Source organism: Xenopus laevis, chromosome 2L, assembly GCF_017654675.1.
Source record: "Xenopus laevis strain J_2021 chromosome 2L, Xenopus_laevis_v10.1, whole genome shotgun sequence".
Classification (NCBI taxonomy): domain Eukaryota; kingdom Metazoa; phylum Chordata; class Amphibia; order Anura; family Pipidae; genus Xenopus; species Xenopus laevis.
This window is the reverse complement of record NC_054373.1, coordinates 46,018,829-46,043,444: the sequence shown is the minus strand read 5'-3', so window position 1 is coordinate 46,043,444 and position 24,616 is coordinate 46,018,829. Positions and strand designations below refer to the sequence as shown.

Genomic DNA, 24,616 nt, shown 5'->3' with positions numbered 1-24,616 from the left:
GCGTTCCTGCGCAGTACTCCCAGGGACTCCAACCGCAGCTCCTGTATTTTGGCGCCCATTCTCTCTATATCAGGATCCATATCAGGATCAACTCGGTGTCCGTCACCCATTACCTCGACGACCTACTCATCAAGGCTCCAACCTTCCTGGCAGCCCAACAGGCTCTTCGGCTGACTATGGACAGGTTACAGGAGTTGGGTTGGTACATCAACCGCGACAAGTCTTCCTTGACCCCAAGTCAGTCGATGGTTCTTGGGGATGCTGTTCGATACAGAGACACAAACGCTGTCTCTTCCTCTGGACAAGGTTCATCACCTACGTTCCCTAACCCTCCTTCTTTCGAAGCCGAAGCACACGGGCAAGTTTTGCATGAAGGTCCTGGGAGTCATGGTGTCGACCATAGAAGCAGTCCCCTTCGCGCAATTCCACCTCCGGGAACTTCAATGGAACATTCTCTCGGCCTGGAAACGCATATCCCTGCTTCAAGAGATTCGCCTGTCACACAGGACCAAGGCGTCCCTTCTCTGGTGGACCCACTCCAGCCACCTAACCAAGGGCAAACCCCTCGGGGATCTTCAATGGAAACTCCTAACCACCGATGCCAGCCTCTCCGGCTGGGGAGCGGTCCTAGGGGGGCTCTCCGCACAGGGCCTCTGGTCCCCAGCAGAGCAATGCCTCCACATCAATCTCCTGGAGATTCGAGCCATTTGCCTCGTCCTATTCCACTGGCAGCATCTTCTGGCGGGTCAGGCGATCAGAATCCAATCCGACAATGCCACCGCAGTAGCCTACGTCAATCATCAGGGCGGCACAAGAAGCAGAGGTGCTCTAAACGAGATTGGGCTAATCTTTCGCTGGGCAGAGACTCACTAAGCGCAACTGTCAGCAATTGAAATTCTGGGGCTTCTCAATTGGGAGGCGTACTTTCTCAGCAGACAGTCCCTGGACCCAGGCGAATGGTCCCTAAAGGACGATATTTTCCGACAACTCACCCTAAAATGGGGAATCCCAGAAGTCGACCTCATGGCATCTCGCCACAACTGGAAGGTGCCTCTTTTCTTCGCGCGCTGCAGGGACCCTCTACCCCTAGCGGCAGACGCACTCACAGCTCCTTGGGACTTCCAGCTCGCATACGCCTTTCCTCCTCTGCCTCTTCTACCCAGAACGATAAAGAAGTTGCAAAGGGAACGCACAACTCTCATTCTCATTGCTCCCAGCTGGCCTCGTCGATCATGGTTTTCAGAACTGGTGAGCCTGTCCGTAGACGATCCGTGGACTCTCCCAGTCATCCCAGATCTCTTGTCCCAGGGGCCAATCCGACATCCGTGTCCAGCCAGCCTCAGATTGACGGCGTGGCTGTTGAGACCGCCATTCTGAAGAAGAAAGGTTTCTCCGATGACGTGATTCTCACCATGAGAGCGGCTCGCAAACCAGTCTCTGCCAAGACCTACCACCGAGTCTGGTCTACCTACCATCAGTGGTGCCAACGTCATGGGGCGGACCTCCTACGTTTTTCCATTGCTAACATCCTGGCCTTTTTGCAAAAGGGACTTTCGATGGGACTTTCCCTGGGATCTTTGAAGTCCCAGATTTCGGCACTGTCCATTCTCTTTCAGAGGCGACTTGCCTTACATTCAGATGTCAAGACCTTCCTACAAGGGGTGGCCCACCTGAGACCTCCAATTAGGTCCGCCGTTCAGTCTTGGGACCATTCTCTCGTGCTTCGTTCCCTTCAAGGACCCCCCTTTGAACCCTTATCTTCCATATCCCTGCAATGGCTCACATGGAAGACCGTTTTTCTGATCGCATCGCCATCGCATCGGCTCGCAGGGTGTCCGAGATGTCTGCTCTTTCATGCAGATCTCCCTTTCTCACCTTTCACCAGGACAGGGTTGTCCTTCGCACTATCCCTTCCTTTCTTCCCAAGGTGGTCTCTTCCTTTCACTTGAACCAGGAGATCACTGTTCCTACCTTTTGTCCATCTCCTTCCAATCCTAAGGAGGCGGCTCTCCACACTCTGGATCCGGTCTGCGCCCTGAAGTTCTACCTACATCGGACCGATGGTGTCCACAAGGCGGACTCGTTATTCGTCATTCCTTCGGGCCCACACCGAGGCGGCCCTGCCTCCAAGGCCGCTATTTCCCGTTGGATCAAACAGACCATTCAGCGGGCCTACACTGCTCAGGAATTAAGCCCACCAGCTAGGATTAAGGCTCATTCAACTATAGGGATGAGTACGTCCTGGGCTTTCCGGAATCAGGCATCAGTTGAGCAGTTGTGCAAGGCTGCCACTTGGACTTCTGTCCATACCTTTGCAAAATTCTATCATTTTGATACCTTTGCGGCATCTGACACCCGCTTCGGCAGGAAGGTACTTCAAGCCGTGGTGGCTAGTTCCACATAGGCCTCTACCTCCCGTCCGTATTCATGGGACAGCTTTGGTATGTCCCCATAGTCCTTGTGTCCCCCAAGCAGACCAAGGAGAAAAGGAGATTTTGTGATACTCATCGTTAAATCTCTTTCTCTCCAGTCGCTTGGGGGACACAGGGCTTCCCTCCCTGGTGAGGCCTTCACCTGTACCTCAAACATGGTCTTCGTGCCTTCTTTTTCATTGTACATAGTTTTTAAGGTTTCACGTTTTTTGTTAGTAACCTCCTGTTCGGTACTTTGGTACAAACTGGCTTGGTTCCGCCTGGGAGCCGGGGTATAGCAGGAGGAGGGATTAGTTAATGTTTCTTTGTTGTTGTGTCCTACCTCCTAGTGGTGCAAGCTATACCCATAGTCCCTGTGTCCCCCAAGCGACTGGAGAGAAAGAGATTTAATGGTGAGTATCACAAAATCTCCTTTTTCCATCGGGTGAGCTGCAGTTCAACTTTGCAGCCTATTGCATTGCTCGGAGACATATGGTTCTGTGCTAATTATTATTTGATCAGTAATTTATAGTGCAACGATTAGAGCCGGCTGTACACGTTTATTATCAGCATCCATTCTGGCAAGTTGATACAAAACACTAATGCCACTAGTATGAATTTTGATATGAATTGTCCTGGTGGAGGTTTTAAGGGGATAGTTTTCCTTTTAAAATCTCTGTAATTTTCTATTTTAGGAACGCAAAAAGTCTGGGTTCGACAATGCCTTCCATCTTTGCCGTGAGGTTCTGCATCTAACCAAGCTAGTTGTGGACAGCCATGTACAGTGCAGACTGGGGAATGTTGATGCTTTCCAGGTAAGTGTTTGCTTGCATTGTGGAATCTCGCCAACTATTTTGTTTCCAAGCAAATGAGATTTGAAACACTCAAAAAAAATTCTCATTTCTTACCTTTCAGTTGACAGATGGATTGCAGTATATATTTGCCCATGTGGGGCAACTGACTGGAATGTACCGTTACAAGTACAAACTAATGAGGCAAATTCGAATGTGCAAGGACCTGAAACATCTTATTTACTACAGGTTCAATACTGTATGTACTTTTATAATTGTTTTTATATTCATGTGTCTTTCATGGTTTTAACTGTATGTGACTCTTCAGGGTCCAGTGGGAAAGGGGCCTGGCTGTGGATTTTGGGCAGCAGGCTGGAGAGTCTGGCTCTTCTTTATGCGTGGTATCACACCTTGGAAATCTGTTAGCCAGACAATTTGAAGGTGAGCTATTATTTTTTTTATGGTAAATTAAAATATATTGTATACATTCATGGCTTGATCCAGTTTCTTTGCCAAATGTTTTCTTGCTGTTTGCATTTTGTTGTATGTCTCAAAATGTTTTGCTGAGGAATTTGCCTTAAGGATACCCTCCTAGTTTAGCAGACCCAATTTATTCCATCACCTGGAAGCTCCTGAGAGTGCACATGTGCAGGGGGTTATCATGGAAAGCTTTCATTTGTGAAGCCATTAGTCTTTTAAACTTTTTTTTTTTTTAAATTTCAGGTCGCCATTCCAAAGGAGTTGCGAAAACTGACAAAAAAGAGAGTTGAGTCTCACTTTGATTTGGAACTCAGAGCTGCTGTTATGCATGACATATTGGACATGATGCCAGAAGGAATCAAGCAGAACAAAGCCAGAACCATCTTGCAGTACTTGAGTGAAGCTTGGAGATGCTGGAAGGCTAACATTCCCTGGAAGGTGAGAATTGCCCCATATAATCCTAATTGGCAGGATGCACTCGGACATGGTTGCTACAATTTGCAGCATCTGATCACCCCCCTTAATATCCACTGTTTCTACATGTTTATTGAAATCCTTTTTGCCAATTTCAGGTACCTGGTCTTCCAACACCTATTGAAAACATGATGCTGTGTTATGTGAAGGCAAAAGCAGACTGGTGGACAAATAATGCGCATTACAACAGAGAACGTATTCGACGTGGTGCCACCGTAGACAAAACTGTGTGTAAGAAGTCGCTTGACTCGGTTGTACTTGAAAGCCGAACAAGGGAGACAGCACAACTACTTGAAGGTAATTTTTGGTGTTCTTTTCATTTTTCTCAGATTAGAATAATATTTCCATTATTTGCTAGATTTGCTACAAATCTTATTTGTTTTTATAGGATGGGCCGTACATTACTGCAGAGGAGGCAGTTGCTGTGTACACTACCACTGTCCACTGGCTAGAGAGCAGGAGGTTTTCTCCAATTCCGTTCCCTCCTCTCTCCTACAAACATGACACAAAACTGCTCACACTTGAGAGACTGAAGGAAGCATACAGGTATGCTTAGTGGCAGCTTTTCCTTTTTTTTTTTCTTATCTAAAATAGTGGCTCGGCTTTCCAGGCATAAGCTGCCTTTATTTATCCTTCCTTCTTGCTTTTTATGGCTATCCTATTAAGTTGCAATATTTTTGTTCATGTGAGTAGTTTTCATCTTATTCGTGATTTACCTGGTTTAGGTCAGGGCCAAGCCATGGTGGATCTCTGCCTGCATTTCTCCGTGCTTCCGCTCCTGCTCTGCCTGCACCCGGAAGCACTGCAGGCAGTTTCCCCAGATTTTGGCTCCGAAACTCAACATTTTGCACTGTAATCCGCTCACATTTGAAAAGGCAAAGGGGAGCAGCAGGACAGCGGATTCTCTAGCCTTAAATTTTTTTTTAGTTGTTACAAATGAATAGCCCCAAACTGCAGCCCTATGCAGATATTTAGAATTAAATATTTCAGTTTCCACTTTAGTGGTACATGTAGTTGAATATTTGCTACAAATATTGCGATTTTGTTTATTCTAATGCAATTTTGCTTTCTAGTGTGAAGTCACGTTTGAATCAGTCTCAGAGAGAAGAACTGGGTTTAATCGAACAAGCATATGACAACCCTCACGAAGCACTGTCCAGAATCAAGCGTCACTTGCTCACTCAAAGAGCTTTCAAGGAGGTTAGCACTTCCGGTTCAGTAGACGTTAAATGGGAACTGCACTTTAAATTTGGTTTTGACTAATAAGTTAATGTATATGTGGAAAGGAATTCCCATTTAAGTACAGGCCATTATCTGGCAGTTGAAATTAATTTATGGTGTATTTCAGGTTGGAATAGAGTTCATGGATCTCTACAGCCACCTTATTCCTGTTTATGATGTGGAACCGCTGGAAAAAATGACTGATGCCTACCTGGATCAGTACTTGTGGTATGGAGCAGATAAAAGAAGGCTTTTCCCTCCATGGATCAAACCTGCAGATACAGAAGCACCTCCTTTGTTGGTGTACAAGTGGTGCCAAGGTTTGCCTTTCTAAATATTAAGAGATTAATTTGTTTAATGAAACATTTTGCATGTGTTTTTTTAATTTTACTTATAGATATGGCTTACATTTTTTTGACGCACTTGTCTATAACACCATCTGTTGTAACCTTCAGTACTGACATTTTACATTTCTCAATATATTTGCTGCACTATGAAGCATAACTATTAACTTGGTGGCCTAGACATTGATGCTATTTGTCTTTATTTTCTATTTTTGTGTTTTTTTTAATACAAACGCCCCCTCCAGTTGTGCTTCATTCTAAGGGAGTTCCGTTTCTGCTGTAATAGTTTTGTTGGCTTTCTCATTCTAGGCATAAATAACTTGCAAGATGTGTGGGACACCACAGAAGGGGAATGCAATGTGATGCTGGAGTCTCGCTTTGAAAAGATGTATGAAAAGATTGACTTGACCCTGCTGAATCGTCTACTCCGTCTAATTGTTGATCACAATATTGCTGATTACATGACTGCAAAAAACAATGTTAAATTACAAGGTCAGTGCATACCCAAATGCTGCCAGTTGTAATAGGGGTAAAGCACGTCACTCTAGCCGATAAAATCTTTCAAAACCGTTCACAAACTGTGATCTCTGCTTTCAGGCTTTAATGTAATCTATTACGAATAGATTTACATTTATTTATTTACTTTGTTTTTCTCTCAAGCTTATTGTTGAACTTTGTTTTGCAGGATATGAACCACACAAATTCCTATGGCATTATTCGTGGTCTGCAGTTTGCTTCCTTTATCGTCCAGTACTATGGTCTGGTGATGGATCTTTTGGTTCTTGGTTTACACAGAGCTAGTGAAATGGCCTGGCCACCACAAATGCCAAACGACTTTCTAAGTTTCCAAGATGTGGCAACAGAATTGGCCCATCCTATCCGCCTGTTTTGCAGATACATTGACCGCATTCACATATTTTTCAGGCAAGTGATTAATCTTCTCCCTTATGTAGCTAATTTATCCTGCTCAGACACACAGCCAGTAGAAGCACTTTCTGTGTTTTATTCATGTGACCTTCAGAATCATCAAGCTCATATTGGGGATCCCTGTGGGAATTCAGTCACTTTATTTTAAACCTTCGCTGTGACATACTTAAGGCCTCCTTGGCTAACAGATCTATTTCTTGCTGATGTGTCAAAACCTAGTTAGTTTTATAATCAATTTGTTCTTTTATCTGTAGATTTTCAGCTGATGAAGCCAGAGACCTTATTTAGAGATATTTAACAGAACACCCAGATCCCAATAATGAGAATATTGTGGGCTACAACAATAAAAAGTGCTGGCCAAGGGATGCCAGAATGCGCCTCATGAAACATGATGTCAACCTGTAAGTTTTGTTTTTTTTTGTTTTTTTTTAACTTTTCACCACCCTCTCTACTCTAGCAGTCCTTTTATAAAAGCCTTGGTTCTACTAGTAATTTGTATAGTTATCAAACGCAGTAGTTATCTATCTTGTAACTGACAATCCATGTAGTAAAAAGTGTTCAATATTTTTTTTTTCTCTCCAGGGGCCGTGCAGTGTTTTGGGATATAAAAAACAGATTGCCTCGTTCTGTCAAAACTGTGCAGTGGGAGAACAGTTTTGTGTCCGTGTACAGCAAAGACAACCCAAATCTGCTTTTTAATATGTGTGGCTTTGAATGCCGCATACTCCCGAAGTGTCGCACAAGTTATGAAGAGTTCACACATAAGGATGATACTGCAGAGATGCTGCTGTAAAATGTATCAACTAAATGTTGCAAAATTGTAACAGTTTAGAGTCTGCACCTGAATTACTGAGCTGCCAGACTCAAACACCAGAGACACGAACATTCAACTTTAAACTTAGATTTTGGAAAAACAGTAAAAAATAAATGATGGAAAGTAATTGAAAAAAGTCTTTATTTCGGGGGAACAATCTTAAAACAATGGAATTGAAAAAAGTGTTTGGAAGGTAAACAACCCCTCTAAACAGCATTTGCTTAGTCCTGTATTGGCCCTACTTTTACTCAGGGAAAGAAGCAATAACTTCCCTAGACAAACAACTGAACTGAAAAAAGTGTTTGGAAAGTGAACACCCCCTTCAAAAGCAACCTATCAGAGCTAAATATATAGTGTAATCCATTATGGGGCTTGAGTTGTCTTTAAAAGCCTTCATGGCCTTTAACCCCCCCCCCCAAGATTATATTTCACATGCCTTATTTTTTTGTATATTATCTTTACCAGGGAAAAGGCCAGTGGCTTTGAAGAATCAATGAAATTGAAGAAACTGACCAATGCTCAACGTTCCGGTTTAAACCAGATACCAAACAGAAGATTTACACTTTGGTGGTCTCCCACAATCAACAGAGCCAACGTATGTATGCAAAGTCTAAAAGGGAACCAAGGGGTCCGTTTACTAAAGTGCGGTAAAAATATTCGCACAATATATAGACAGAATTTTCGCCAAATATGTTATCGCCAGTTTACTAACCAGCGGTAAATATAAATTTGCAAATTTTCTTGCGCAAGAATAATTGTTCACCAGTTATCGCATTCGCTGAAAATAACGCTATGTACACATTAACGCCTGGTTTACTAAACAGCGAAATGTGCTAAAGACAAAATCAACGCCAGAATATTCGCAAACTTTTACCGCCACCTATATAGTGGCGTAAAAGTATTTTTTTCGCCAGAAAATTCTCAAGGGGCAGGAAATATCCCATAATACAGTTTTTTTTTACCCATCATTCTTTGCTGACAGGAGAGAGATCTGTAGCTATTGCTGACAGGATGTTTTGGCTTCTGCTTCTATCTGTTGCAACAGCAGCAGTTTCAGCTCAGAGGCGTATTATTGGCAGCGGGCATCACAGTCCAAGGATTCGTCAGCCTCTACACTTTTTTGGTTTCATTGTGATTGGCTACATTCAACTGTGCATTTCTATGAAGCAAAGAGATTGACTTGTATCATTTCTTGTTCCTATGATTCTATTGGCAGAAGGGTTTATATGATGCAGACATGTTTGATTGGTGTTACTCTGGTGATGTTGTTGGATGGTAAAATCATCAGTCAATAAAGTTCATGAGTTTTGAAGATACATTTCTGGCCATAAATTGCCATAATAACCGCCATAAAACAAGACTATTTTATAGCATAAATATTCGCAAAAACTTAATTTTTCGCCAGAAAATTCGCAACTCGCTAAAATTACCGCTAACGTAAGCTGGTTCCTTAACATAGTTACCGCAAGTGATCGCAATGACTTCTGAGCGTATCGCTGTTTCGTAAACTTAGTCGCTGCGAATATTCTGGCGTAAAAATATTCTCAGCGATAACATGGGGAAACTTAAAGTCAGGTTTATCGCACTTTAGTAAACGGACCCCCAATAGTCTTGGGATTGACACTCTGGTAATATTAATGATAAAAGAACATTCTTCAAACATTTGTAAAAAAAAAAAACTGTTTAGATACCAGGGTAGTAATTTGTTATTTAGCAGCATTAATTGCTTAAGCCACACAGGTCTGCAGCATTTTGAAGTATTTTTAAACATTTTAGGGAATCCACATACTCATATAACCCCTATGCCTGTCCACTTGCTCCTATGCCCAATGTCCTTAAAAGTGTGACTGGTGAATCTCCTAACAGAAATCTTTGTGTTGACTTGTGTGTGTGTGTTCACACTAAAGGGGATCTGCCAGGTGATATTCTGGGACATTTTTTTGTTTTTTAATGCCACTTGATTCAATACAGAATAGAGGTCTAGGAGCCTTTTTCTGTAAACATGTTATCCAGAAAGCTGCAAATTACAGGAAGGCCATCTCCCATAGATTCCATTTAAATTATTTCCTTTCTCTGTAATAATAAACAGTAGCTTGTACTTGGTCCTAACTATGATATTATTGTTTGTTTTATTTACTAATTAATGATTATATAGTATTGGAGCCAAAACAATCCTATTGGGTTTATTTAATGTTAAAATGGTTTAATTTAGCAGAACTAAGGTATGAAGATCAAAATTGCGGAAAGATCCCTTATCCGGGAAACCCCAGGTCCTGAGCATTCTGGATAACCTGTACCTGGAAGTCTCCTGCAACCATTGTTTTCTTTAACAGCATGCAACTTTGTGGATGGGCCAATCCTCCTACTAGGTTTTTGTTTAAAAGAATAAATAAACTATATTAAATACTTTTTTCATTTTTATAGCATGTAACGGTTCTGTGAAACCATGTTATTCTGATAACATTCCTTTGTTTTTCAGGTTTATGTGGGATTCCAGGTGCAACTGGATTTGACATGAATATTCATGCATGGCAAGATTCCTACATTAAAAATCTCATTGATTCAGATCTTCAGGGCTCTCTTGTGGCAAAAGATTCATGAGAGCATTGTCATGGATTTGTGTCAGGTAAGAGCTATGTTTAGTACTAGAGCTTTGTTTTGGTCCTTTTACTGATTATGAGCAACTATGCCTTTTTCCTATTTGTATATGTATTGTCTAACTGAAACACAAAAGGGGCAAGTAATAAAAAATGGAAATATTATTTTGTGCTGACATGCCAGTTTTTATCCATCATACATTTAAAAGGTGTATTATGGTCCGAGACCTCTTGTGACCTCAGACCCCTTTTTATCTGTTGCCTATAAAAGCCTGATCTGGTCAATGGGGGATAAAGCATATTGCCTTCCCTGTAATGTGTAAATGAAATAGTGTGTATTTTTGTATAGATATTTTAATAAACAAAGTAGTGTTAACTAACTGAATGGTTTAAGGGTATATTCATTCCAGGTTAGACTAGTCCGTTATTTAAAAGTCTGTAAATATTGTGATGCTTAAATTTCACATTTTTAATGGGGTGGTTCATCTTTAAGTTGACTTTCTCTGCTTCTGCTTGGGGGACACAGGGAACCATAGGGGTATAGCTTATGCCATTAGGAGTTAGGACACAACAATAAAGAAAAACTAGCTCCTCCTCCACTGGCTATACCCCTCAGTGGGTGGAGCCTAGGGCAGTTTTTTGTGTCCTCAGGAGGTCAGGACATGTCCTGCCATTCTCTTAAAGGAAAACTATACCCCCAAAATGAATACTTAAGCAACAGATAGTTTATATCAAATTGAATGACATATTAAAGAATCTTACCAAACTGGAATATATATTTACATAAATATTGCCCTTTTACATCTCTTGCCTTGAGCCACCATTTCCTGACTCTATCTGTGCTGCCTCAGAGATCACCTGACCAGAAATACTACAACACTAACTGTAACAGGAAGAAGTGAGGAAGCAAAAGGCAGAACTCTGTCTGTTAATTGGCTCATGTGACCTAACATGTGGTTTGTATGTGTACACAGTGAATCGTACGATCTCAGGGGGCGGCCCTTATTTTTTAAAATGGAAATTTTCTATTTATGATTACCCAATGGCACATACTACTAAAAAAGTATATTATTATGATAATGGTTCATATACATGAAGCAGGGTTTTACATATGAGCTGTTTTACTCAGTATCTTTTAATAGAGACCTACATTGTTTGGGGGGTATAGTTTTCCTTTAAAGATATTGATTATTCTGACAGATGGGGATAGACAAGACACCTACACTGTGTAGGATGTCTCTATGTGTTGTCTCCCAACGCTGGAAGTGTTCCTGGGGTCGATCAGCCAAGCTGTGACCACCCAGCATAAGTACCCTATCCCTCATGTGCAGGAAGGGTTAACTGGCCAGGACACAGACGGTATTGTGGGAACTGGAGGAAGTGAGTATATACATTCCCTTAGCCCACTTTATCACCGCACAGCTAAAAGGCTTATCAGCTGCAAGGCAGCAAAAACACCCTTCTTCACTGCTGGGGCCTTCCGAATATGTGAGTATATACAGGAGGGTCTGTAACACCTCACTGGCACGGCAGTCAATGCAGTCACAGAGCAGAAACCCCAGGCAGAGCGCACAGATAAGGGGAGTTAGTCAGAACATTCCGACATTGGTATAATTGAGCACCAAGTACACAGGCGGATTCATTACTATAAACGCGCCCATTGCTGGAGCTGACGTCACCAAGCTCCGGAACACGCTCTAGCCACTGCGTAGCACGATTGATTCGGAGCAGGGAGACCTCACGGCAGTACAGGCTGCAGGAACCTCGGACTGCACTAGCCTGCTTCAGGAGCAGGACACACAAGGGAGGTAAAACTATCTCCTTCTCTTAACTCTTGCGTCACACAGGGAGTGGTATTAGCATTTTCTCTGATGAAACTTCACATTACTGTATGTCTGAGGAGAACAGTGAGGCCCTCTTTACCAGGGGGACCCCAGTCACCTCTGTCAGATATTTAGCCTGTGGTAAGTGTCGCAAAAGACTGCCCTCAGGGCATAAAGAACCTATATGTTCCAAATGCAAACCAGCGGCGCCAGTTACAGAACTCCCAGGTACGGCACCTGCCCAATATAAAAATGCCACTGACCCAAGTAAAGAAACTAGTCAGGACCATACGGCCACCAGACAGGAGACGGCCGGTCAAACCAGCGCTCAAAACACTCCAGACTGGGCAGCCCAGTTAGCTTCAGGGATACCAAAACTAGCGCTGTCTCTAGATAAACTATTATCCCGCTTAGACAACCCCAGGCACAGGGGTTCCAAGCGTAGGGCACCTTCCCCGTCTGAAGATGAAAGTACTGATGATTCCAGGGAGCACTCACCAGCACCCCCGGAGGGAGGGGAAGGTTTGGGCCTATCTGACGGTGAGCTGTCCCACAGCAGACCTTCAGATAGAAGAACCAACAAAGTTTTCTTCGGAAACAGTGGATGCCCTAATCGTTTCCGTATTGGAAACTCTCAATTTACAGGAACCAGAGACCAGCACTGACACCTCTAAAGTGCTTTTTAAGAGAAATAGTAGGTCTTCTCCTAATTTTCCTACTCACTCTCAGCTGGAGCAAATAATTCAACATGAATGGGATAAGCCTGAAAGCCGTTTTCAACCAAACCGTAGATTCCTCAAGTTATATCCGTTTGCTGCTGATACTACAGAAAAGTGGGCTTCAGTGGATGCTCCTGTTTCAAGGCTATCTAAGAACACCGCATTACCAGTCCCAGATGCTTCTTCCTTTTTCTTTTTTCAGCCGCTGGCACGGCCCTTCGTCCCATTTTGGCCACAGCGTAGGTTAGCAGAGCTGTTCAAGCAACTCTGTCAGGAGTCCCACGTCAGGAGCTCTCTCAATTAGCAGCTCCGCTCAAGGAAGCAAATTAATACATATGTGAAGCGGCACTTGATGCGACGCAAGTAGTCAGCAGAACTTCAGCGCTTTCGATAGCCGCTCGGAGATCTCTCTGGATGAAATTATGGTCGGCTGACTTATCATCCAAAAAATCACTAACTTCATTACCATTCAAAGGGAAACTCTTGTTTGGTCCAGATCTAAACAAGATCATCAGCCAAGCTACGGAAGGAAAGAGCACTCTACTCCCTCAACCAAAGGCACGCTCTTCCTTTCGCAGAGGGAAGTTTTTTCATCCATCACAAAACAAGAGCACAAGACACTCCCGACCACGACACGCATCCTCCAACAGGGGACGATTTGGGAGTAAGACCAGGCCTGCCTGGCAAGGACGCAAGCCATAGACCAGAACAACGGATAAGCCCAACACCGCATGATGGGTGGCTACCAAGGAAGGGGGCACCTTTGGGGGCAAGGTTGCTCCATTTCAATCAACAATGGTTGGCAATCATATCAGACTCCTGGATACAGGAAGTTCCCCCCCGTCGTTTTTTCATGTCAAGGTTCCCAAAAGAACCAACAAAGCGAAAATCCTTCCAAGATGTACTGAGGGACCTTCTCCAGGCGGAAATCATTGCCATTGTTGCCCCTACAGAACAGTTCAGAGGCTACTATTCAAACCTGTTTGTAGTTCCCAAAAAGGATGGATCGGTCAGACCCGTACTAGACCTGAAGGGGCTCAACAAGTTCATTCGTCCATGAAGACTCAAAATGGAATCGCTGTGTTCCATCATTGCAGCAATGACCCAAGGCCAATTCTTAGCCTCTCTGGATGTAAAGGACGCATACTTACACGTCCCAATATTTCCTCCTCACCAGAAGTACTTACGTTTTGCTGTGCAAAATCATCACTACCAATTCAAGGCGCTTCCATTCGGTCTCACATAGGCACCACTGGTGTTCACAAAAATCACGGCAGTTGCCACAGCAGAAATTCGACAAACAGGAGTTTCCATAACCCCGTATCTCGACGACCTGCTGATCAAGGCTTCTTCACGAGCAGAAGAAGCAGTTCAGTTAGCCATGTGCAAACTAAAAGAGCTCGGATGGACCATCAATCGTGAAAAGTCATCATTAGTTCCCAGCCAGTCCATGGTCTTTCTAGGACTTCTGTTCTCCCAATTCGGCTGGGACTACTACATTGGCAAGCAGTTCTGTCCGGACAACCAATAAAAATCCAATCAGACAACGCAACAGCGGTGGCCTACATAAACCACTAGGGAAACACAAAAAGCAGAGCAGCACTGCAGGAGGTGAAGCTCATATTCCAGTGGGCAGAACAGAACAATGACAGACTCTCAGCCATATTCATTCCAGGACTGCAAAACTGGGAAGCGGATTTTCTCAGCCGACAAACATTAGATCCAGGCGAGTGTGCTCTAAAGGAAGAAATATTTCAACAAATAACAGCAAAATGGGGTTGCCCAGAAGTAGACCTGATGGCGTCACACCACAACCGAAAAGTTCCAGCCTTCTTCGCACGTTGCCGGGATCCTCTTGCAATGGCAGCAGACGCCTCACGGCCCCGTGGGACTTTCAGCTAGCCTATGCGTTCCCGCCGATTCCTCTGATACCCAGAACAATCAAGAAAGTACAAAGAGAAGACACCACTCTCATCCTAATAGCACCAAACTGGCCACGGCGTTCCTGGTTCTCAGAAGTCCTCGATATGTCAATAGAGGAACCGTGGATTCTTCCATCAATACCGGACCTACTCCACCAAGATCCAATTCAACATCCCAATCCTCAAAGCCTCAATTTAACTGCGTGGCTCTTGAGCCCCAGATCCTGAAGAAAAAAGGTTTCTCGGACGCGGTGATTTCCATCATGCGAGCTGCACGAAAGCCTACCTCAGCCAGAGCATATTATTGAGTGTGGACGAGCTACAAACAATGGTGCCTCAAACACAAGATGAACTTGGAGAAATTCCAAAAGATTCGGCAATGAAAACTTAAGGTGTGTCACTGGGGCTCTCCCTCGGTTCTCTCAGATCCCAGATCTCTGTTCTTTCTATTCTCTTCCAGAGAAGGTTGGCTTTTTTGTCGGGTGTTAAAACTTTCCTTCAGGGAGTAGCACATGTAGCTCCTCCATTTCAAAAGCCGGTGGCAACATGAGACCTCACTTTGGTTCTAAAAGCACTTCAAAGAGCCCCGTTTGAACCAATGGCGTCGATGCCTTTGCACTGGGTAACATGGAAGACTGTTTTCTTAATCGCAATTGCCTCAGCGAGTCTCGGAGATCAGCGCTCTATCCTGCCGAACACCTTTCCTCACTTTTCACTCTGACAGGGCAGTGCAACGCACAGTACCTATGTTCCTACCAAAGGTAGTTTCAGCGTTCCATATTAACCAGGAAATAACCATTCCTACATTCTGACCTTCGCCAGCCAATCCCAAGGAAGCAGTTTTTCATTCCTTGGACCCAGTACGTGCGCTGAAATTCTACTTGCACAGGGTTCGCGATATCTGAAAGACAGATTCAATCTTCGTTCTCAATTCTGGCCCACAAAAAGGAGCGTCTGCAACAAAGACGTCAATATCCAGGTGGATCAAACGGACTGTACACAGAGCATATGTAGCACAAGGAGTGACACCTCCAGACAAGATAAAGGCTCACTCCAGCAGAGGGATGAGCACGACCTGCGCCTTCCGAAATCAGGCTTCAGTGGAGCAGCTGTGCAAAGCAGCTACGTGGACCTTGCTCCACTCCTTTGCAAAATTCTACCATTTTGATACCTTTGCGGCACATGACACATGCTTTGGCAGAAAGGTGCTTCAAGCCGCAGTGGGTTCTTCCACTTAGAGCCTCAGCCCGCCCTTAAAAGGGGACAGCTTTGGTACGTCCCCATGGTTCCCTGTGTCCCCCAAGCAGAAGCAGAGAAAAGGAGACTTTGTGTACTCACCGTAAAATCTTTTTCTCTCTGGTAGCTTGGGGGACACAGGGCTTCCCTCCCTGTATGGAGGCCCTCTCTGTTGTTCTCAGTTATATATGTGATAAGTTAAAAGTTAAATTGTTCAAGGTTACTTATTTACAACATACTTCATTCCTTCTTTGGGACAAAACTGACCTAGGCTCCGCCCACTGAGGGGTATAGCCAGTGGAGGAGGAGCTAGTTTTTCCTTATTGTTGTGTCCTACCGCCTAATGGCATTCGCTATACCCCCATGGTTCCCTGTGTCCCCCAAGCTACCAGAGAAAAAAGATTTTACGGTGAGTACACAAAATCTCCTTTTTAGTATGTTATAGAATGGATAATTGTAAGCAACTTTTCAATTGGCCTTCACTTTTTTCTTTTATAGTTTTTAAATTCTGTCTCTTTCCAGCCTTCAAATGGGGGTCACTGACCCCATCTAGAATCAAATGCTCTGTAAGGTTATGGTTACTTTTTATTACTCCTCTTTCTATTCATGGCATCTTCTATTCATATTCCAGTCTCTTATTCAACTCAATGTATGGTTGCTAGGATAACCTAGACCCTATCAATTGCATAGCTGCTGACTAAAAAGTGAAATAACTGAAAAAACGAATAAAAAAAACAAACAAAAAACATGAAACCAATTGCAAATTGTCTTCGTCACAAAGTTTATTTATTAGGTTAACAACATCTTTAATTACACATAAAGCAAGACTATGTATGTATGTAGCACTTACTATTGCAGCCCAAACTATTTTCTAAGTACTCTGATTTATATAAAGTCAAAGATTGTTTGCATTAGGGTATATTTTGTCTCAAAGTACAAGCATGGTAATATGAATTGTTTTGTTAGTCTGCTCTGTAAACTGCATCAAATTGTTAATCCTTTCTTTCAGGTGTTTGATCAGGAGCTGGATGCTTTGGAGATTGAGACTGTGCAGAAAGAGACTATCCACCCAAGGAAGTCCTATAAGATGAACTCCTCCTGTGCTGATATTCTGCTCTTTGCCTCCTACAAACGGAATGTGTCTCGTCCCTCCTTGCTTGCTGACTCTAAGTAAGTGCTGGTTTCTTAAAATGGACATTAAGTATTTAAAACCTGTGTCTGACTTAAGTTCACAACTTTAGATTTTAGAATTGGGGAGGAACTTTCTACTGAACATGATTTTGTTTTAAGGGATGTAATGGACAGCACAACCACCCAGAAGTACTGGATTGCTATACAGCTGAGATGGGTTGACTATGACTCTCACGACATTGAAAGATATGCACGTGCCAAATTCTTGGATTATACAACGGATAACATGAGTATCTATCCCTCACCTACTGGTGTCCTTATTGCCTTAGACCTTGCCCATAATCTTCACAGGTAAGATCTGTCCTGAGATGAATTTATTATAACGTTGTATTGTGCATGTATGTGAGCAGTCGCTGAGCTTGATCTAATACTAAAGAGTTATTTCCGTAACTTTGCAGTGCATATGGAAACTGGTTCCCGGGGGAAAGCCTCTAATACAGCAAGCAATGTCAAAGATAATGAAGGCAAACCCTGCCCTGTACGTGCTGCGGGAGCGCATACGCAAAGGATTACAGCTTTACTCCTCAGAGCCCACTGAGCCTTACCTGTCCTCTCAGAACTATGGTGAACTCTTCTCCAATCAAATCATCTGGTTTGTGGATGACACAAATGTATACAGAGTCACTATCCACAAGGTATTGTCTATATCCACAATGCTGTTCATGTAAATAACCCCTCACTCTTGTTGCTGAAATAAACTTGCTTTGTTTTTGTTTATTTAGACTTTTGAAGGCAACCTGACAACCAAGCCGATCAATGGAGCCATTTTCATCTTTAATCCCAGGACCGGCCAGCTCTTCTTAAAGATTATTCATACTTCTGTGTGGGCTGGACAGAAGAGATTGGGTCAGGTATGCAGACCATATATATATGATCCCATGTTTGGTGCACTCCTATATATAATTTGTCATTGTTTCAGACAAAAGGGCTGTTAAGTGGTCAAACATATTTTCTCTGTATACAGCTAGCCAAATGCAAGACTGCAGAAGAAGTAGCTGCATTGATTCGATCTCTTCCAGTTGAGGAACAGCCAAAGCAAATCATTGTTACCAGGAAAGGCATGTTGGATCCACTTGAGGTAAGAGAATGCAGTTCTGGGCCACACTGGCAAAGCTTTTGCTGTATTCAAATCACTGCAGAGGCTTGATGCCACCTTAATAAAGAACACACTAGCTTCATATAGACAAGCTGCAAGTATAATTTATTTATCTTCATCTTAGGTGCACTTGCTTGACTTCCCAAACATTGTCATCAAAGGATCAGAATTACAGTTGCCTTTCGAGGCCTGCCTGAAGGTGGAGAAATTTGGTGACTTGATCTTAAAGGCTACAGAGCCTCAGATGGTTCTATTCAATCTATATGATGACTGGCCGAAGACGATCTCTTCATACACGGTACAAATGAAATCTGTATTTTGGATCTGCGGAACCTTTTTTGCCATGTTGGATGTATTCATTTCAATAATTATTTTTTCTGCAGGCATTCTCTCGATTGATTTTAATACTAAGAGCCTTACATGTCAACAATGACCGTGCAAAAGTGATCTTGAAACCTGACAAGACCACCATCACTGAGCCTCATCATATCTGGCCCACACTGACTGATGAGGAATGGATTAAGGTTAAAGTCCATCTGAAGGATTTGATTTTAGCAGATTATGGAAAGAAGAACAAGTAAGACCTCTATATAACATACTAAATGAAGTTCAGTCTTCCAATGACCCTATTTATAGTGGCCAGATAAAAGTAGAACCATCCCACCCTGTGGGGCACAAGCAGTTAGGGCACATGACATTTTTTCCCCCTTGGCCAATAACCCAAGGCATATCTAGACATAGCACATTTTAGGATTTCAGAAATACATTTGCTAAATTAGCCATACACTATGCATAGGCAAGTAATTCCCTTGTTTATTAAAAAAAACAACTTTTCTCAAACCAACATGTTACTCAGCGCATCCTTTGCTCTCACACTATGGTCGTTGTCCTCCATTTACCTCCCAGGAGCGCCTAGAGGAAACCCACACAGGGAAACCAGTTCTCTGCCCTTTATCACTTGTATATTTCTGAGAATATTTTCTCTCTCTCTCTTAATTTATAGTGTAAATGTGGCTTCACTGACACAGTCTGAAATCAGAGACATCATTCTGGGTATGGAAATATCTGCTCCATCTCAGCAAAGGCAGCAAATTGCAGAAATTGAGAAACAAAGAAAAGAACAATCTCAGCTCACTGCTACTCAGACACTGTCAACAAACATGGAGATGAAATTATCACTTTTACCACCAGCAACTACGAAACCCAGACATTCTCTTCAAAGACTGAATGGCGAGTCAGGTAAGTGAGCAATGGGTTGGAAGATAATGGGAGTCCATTTATAATACAACTACAGGGCAGAGGATCCTTTGGTGCAAAGCTGTTCCCTCCAGAGAACTGACTCTTTTTCATAAACCAATAGTAAAGATTCTGGTTCTTACGAAAATGTTTTAATACAATCTATTTATTGTTATTTACAGAGCGATATCTCCTGCCAACCTTCACCTCTGAACCAATCACATCTATGTATCGTCTGATGACATTAAGGAAACTGGATACACCTACATATTGCCCAAAAATGTGCTTAAGAAATTAATTTGCATCTCTGATCTTAGAGCGCAGGTTAGTGAACCCCATGTAAAACTAGTAATTTGCTATTAAACTGCTAATTCTTCAGTGGAGATTGCAAGAAAAAGAAATTCAATCTGAACTTGATTTCTGTTTGAAAATTATTTTCCTGACTTTTCTATTCTAGATTGCTGGTTACCTGTATGGTGTGAGCCCTCCAGATAATCCCCAAGTGAAGGAAATCCGCTGCATTGTTATGGTGCCCCAGTGGGGAACTCATCAAACTGTCCACCTGCCAAGCCAGCTGCCGCAACATGAATATCTTAAGGTAGCACTCTGTTCTTTTTTTCACAAACTACCACATTTATCACAACGGACACATTTAAACCACTTTTTTTTTTCTCCATCAGGAAATGGAGCCAGTAGGATGGGTTCATACACAGCCGAATGAATCTCCACAGCTTTCACCCCAAGATGTCACCACTCCTGCCAAAGTAATGGCTGACAATCCTGCCTGGGATGGAGAGAAAACCATAATCATTACTTGCAGGTATGCAACTATTATACTGGATTTAGTGCTGTCGTGTAAAGTAGGAATGCTGTATAACATGTTGGCAGCAGGATGATAAGGCTCAGTTATGGTGGTATTGTCAGGTTTCAAGATCACTTTTGCAGTCATTGTTGACATGTAAGGCTCTTACATGTCAGGTGATCTCTGAGGCAGCACAGCGACCATCACAAACTGACCCTCTGTAGTATTAAAGTTGGCTTTCTTTTTATTTTGCAGCTGCATCCAGTGCTCATTGTATCCAGTTACAGCATGCTGATATGTTACAGCAATCTTACTAGTGCTTACTAGGACTAATATGCTGTTGTAAATTAAGGCGTTTGGTGTTAGACTTGTAATGTAACACTGCCTCTGTTCTCAGCTTTACTCCAGGTTCATGCACCTTGACAGCTTATAAACTGACTCCCAGTGGCTATGACTGGGGAAGGCAAAATACAGATAAGGGAAACAATCCCAAGGGTTACTTGCCATCACATTATGAGAGGGTTCAGATGCTGCTGTCCGATCGCTTCCTTGGGTTCTTCATGGTGCCAGCACAAGCGTCCTGGAACTACAACTTCATGGGTATGAATTCTATTGTATGTTTAATTTTGCTATCCTTATTTTGGCATCTGATATTTCATTATACACAAGATCTAGCAATGTTTTTGCCTTTGACATTTGTTGGGCTATCTAGGTGCCATAATTCAGTTAGAATACCCTTAGTTTAACTTTTTGGGGGGATTGCATTTCCCTTATCTTATCTTTTTTTTTTTTTTTTTGTCAACTTTCTTTTTATTTCAACCATTTTTCACTTTCCCCATAAGATTGTTTACAATAACATCGTAATGCACAACACATAAATGCATGGTACAGTACATTGCTTTACAAGGGAAAAGACAAAGAAAAAAAAGGGAAGGGAAAAGAATAGGAAAAGAAAGAAATAAGGAGAAAGCAAGTAATAAACAAAATCAATCCACTGTGTGTACAAGTTATATCATTCAGTCAGTCACAACTTTTACCTTAACTGCAGACTATTGCCATAAGCCTCAGATATCAGATCCACATATTCTCTAATAAAATGAACTCTGCCCATTGCCCTGTTCCAACTCATAGGAGTATAAAAGTCTCTCTATTAAGAATCCATTTGTCCCATGTATGGACTCTATCTTTTACAAAACCTTAGGGAAAGAGAGGCAAGGTGATTTCCACAATATGAATCCTTGCTGCCATACAGATACGTTGTGTCGACTGATTCATGCCTTCAAGCTTAGGTCCAAGGAGCATGACTTCTGGACATGGATCAATAGGGGTATAGAAGAGTTTAGATAATACCTGAGATATCTTTTGCCATAGGGTTTGTGCCATAGGACAGCTCCACCAGGTATGCCATACAGTCCCTCTAGTTGAACAGTTCCTAAAGTATTGAGGTGAGACAGTTGTATATATGATGAAGTTGCTCTGGAACATAGTATGCTCTGTGAAAGAGTATAAGTGAGGTTTTCACTATGGTGACATTATAGCTCCCTTTGAAAATTCTCAAGTAGCTTTTGAGCCATGTTTCCGGGGAGAACGTTTTCCCCAGTCCAGCATTTTCAGGATTCATTGAGATCTGGCATTGTGCCGAGAGACTGGCGAATTGCTAATGTGGTGCCTCTATTCAAAAAAGGATCCCGTTCTCAGCCTCAAAACTATAGGCCAGTTAGTCTGACGTCAGTATTAGGAAAGCTTTTCGAAGGGTTAATAAAGGATAAGATACTGGACTTCATAGCAAATCATAATACTATGAGTTTGTGCCAGCATGGTTTTATGCGTAATAGATCTTGCCAGACTAACTTAATTTCTTTTTACGAGAATGTAAGTAGAGACCTAGATTCTGGGATGGCAGTGGATGTGATTTACTTAGACTTTGCTAAAGCATTTGATACAGTGCCACACAAAAGGTTACTGGTTAAATTAAGGAATGTTGGCCTGGAACATAGTATTTGTACCTGGATAGAGAACTGGCTAAAAGACAGACTACAAAGAGTGGTGGTAAATGGAACATTTTCTAATTGGACCAGTGTTGTTAGTGGAGTACCGCAGGGCTCTGTACTAGGTCCCTTGCTTTTCAACTTGTTTATTAATGACCTGGAGGTGGGCATTGAAAGTACTGTTTCTATTTTTGCAGATGATACTAAATTGTGCAGAACTATAGGTTCCATGCAGGATGCTGCCACTTTGCAAAGTGATCTGTCTAAACTGGAAAACTGGGCAGCAAACTGGAAAATGAGGTTCAATGTTGATAAATGCAAGGTTATGCACTTTGGCAAAAATAATATAAATGCAAGTTATACACTAAATGGCAATGTGTTGGGAGTTTCCTTAAATGAAAAGGATCTAGGGGTCTTTGTAGATAACACGTTGTCTAATTCTGGGCAGTGTCATTCTGTGGCTACTAAAGCAAATAAAGTTCTGTCTTGCATAAAAAAGGGCATTAACTCAAGGGATGAAAACATAATTATGCCTCTTTATAGGTCCCTGGTAAGGCCTCATCTGGAGTATGCAGTTCAGTTTTGGACTCCAGTCCTTAAGAGGGATATAAATGAGCTGGAGAGAGTGCAGAGACGTGCAACTAAATTGGTTAGAGGGACGGAAGACTTAAATTATGAGGGTAGACTGTCATGGTTGGGGTTGTTTTCTCTGGAAAAAAGACGCTTGTGAGGGGACATGATTACACTTTACAAGTACATTAGAGGACATTATAGACAAATGGCAGGGGACCTTTTTACCCATAAAGTGGATCACCGTACCAGAGGCCACCCCTTTAGACTAGAAGAAAAGAACTTTCATTTGAAGCAACGTAGAGGGTTCTTCACAGTCAGGACAGTGAGGTTGTGGAATGCACTGCCGGGTGATGTTGTGATGGCTGATTCAGTTAATGCCTTTAAGAATGGCTTGGATGATTTTTTGGACAGACATAATATTAAAGGCTATTGTGATACTAAACTCTATAGTTAATATAGGTATGGGTATGTAGAATTTTAATTAAAAGTAGGGAGGGGTGTGTGTATGGATGCTGGGTTTTCATTTGGAGGGGTTGAACTTGATGGACCTTGTCTTTTTTCAACCCTATGTAACTATGTAACTATGTGTTGGAGTTTCTCCGGTAAAAACCGCATGATTCAGATGGCTGTAAATAGCTGATAAAACATGTCTACTCATCGGGGAGGTCATGCAGAAAGCTTCCAAAAAAGTTCTAGAGACCATATTCTTATTCCAGAAATGTGCGGCAAAGTGTGATAGTTGCATCGCCCAGTAGATCTCAGTAGTCGGGGCCTCATATTTCTGGATAAGTTCTGCCATATGTAGTGGCTTAGATCTGTCCGTAAGCTGATGAGCGGTTGTCACTCCTCTGTCTTTCCATCAGATAAAGCTGAATCAGACCGGCTTGGGGGAAAGAGGGTGTTACCATGTATTGGGACCAGTCCAGAAGGTTTAGATGCCAAACAATATTTGAATTTAAGTATGTTCCATAATTGCAGCATAGTATAGGTCAATGGGGACACAGTTCTGCAAATTTTGATATCTGAGTTTGGGTTCCAGAGTAAGCTCTGTAATGAGAAGGGTTGTACCATGTTTGTCTCCATGGTCACCGACCTTTCTTATTATCTTAAAGGAAAACTATACAACCCAAACAATGTAGGTCTCTATAAAAATATATTGCATAAAACAGCTCATATGTAAAACCCTGCTTCATGTAAATAAACCATTATCATAATAATATACTTTTCTAGTAGTATGTGCCATTGGGTAATCCTAAATAGAAAATTGCCATTTTAAAAAATAAGGGCCACCCCCTGGGATCATACGATTCACTGTGCACACAAACTATACTTGTTAGGTAACGTGAACAAATTAACAGACAGAGTTCTGTCTTTTGCTTCAACACTTCTTCCTGTTACAGTTAGTGTTGTAGTATTTCTGGTCAGGTGATCTCTGAGGCAGCACAGAGACCATCACGAAATGGTGGCTCAAGGCAAGAGATGTAAAAGGGCAATATTTACTTAAATATATATTCCAGTTTGGTAAGATTCTTTAATATGCCACTTAATATAATGTAAACTATCTGTTCATTTTTGGGTATAGTTTTCCTTAAAAGTCACACACAATTCATTAGGTGCCTATAAATCAATGCAGTTATAAACAACAAAGGTATCTCAGTGCACCATGGCCACTTAGCTCCTCCGAATTTAGAATTCTGACACGTTACTGTGCCACAGAGAGCAGTACCTTACGGCCAAAGGAGGCCTCGGCTGAGGAAAACGTGTCTAGGCTGTAGAATTTTGTGAAAGTTTGCAAAGCTGACCAGGTGGCTGCTCTGCAGATCTGATCCAAGGAAGCAGAGTTACGCCATGCCCAAGATGGTCCCAAGGACCTTGTGGAGTGTGCTCAAACATTTTCATGTGGTGACTTTCCCTTGGATATGTAGGCCTGATGGATTGTCTCCCTAATCCACCTTGCAATAGATGTCTTAG

At 42.4% G+C, this 24,616-nt stretch overlaps 1 pseudogene; it reads left to right on the top strand.

The window, feature by feature from the left end:
* LOC108707455 overlaps nucleotides 1-24,616 on the top strand; it is a 33,468-nt pseudogene that overhangs the window by 6,730 nt on the left and 2,122 nt on the right.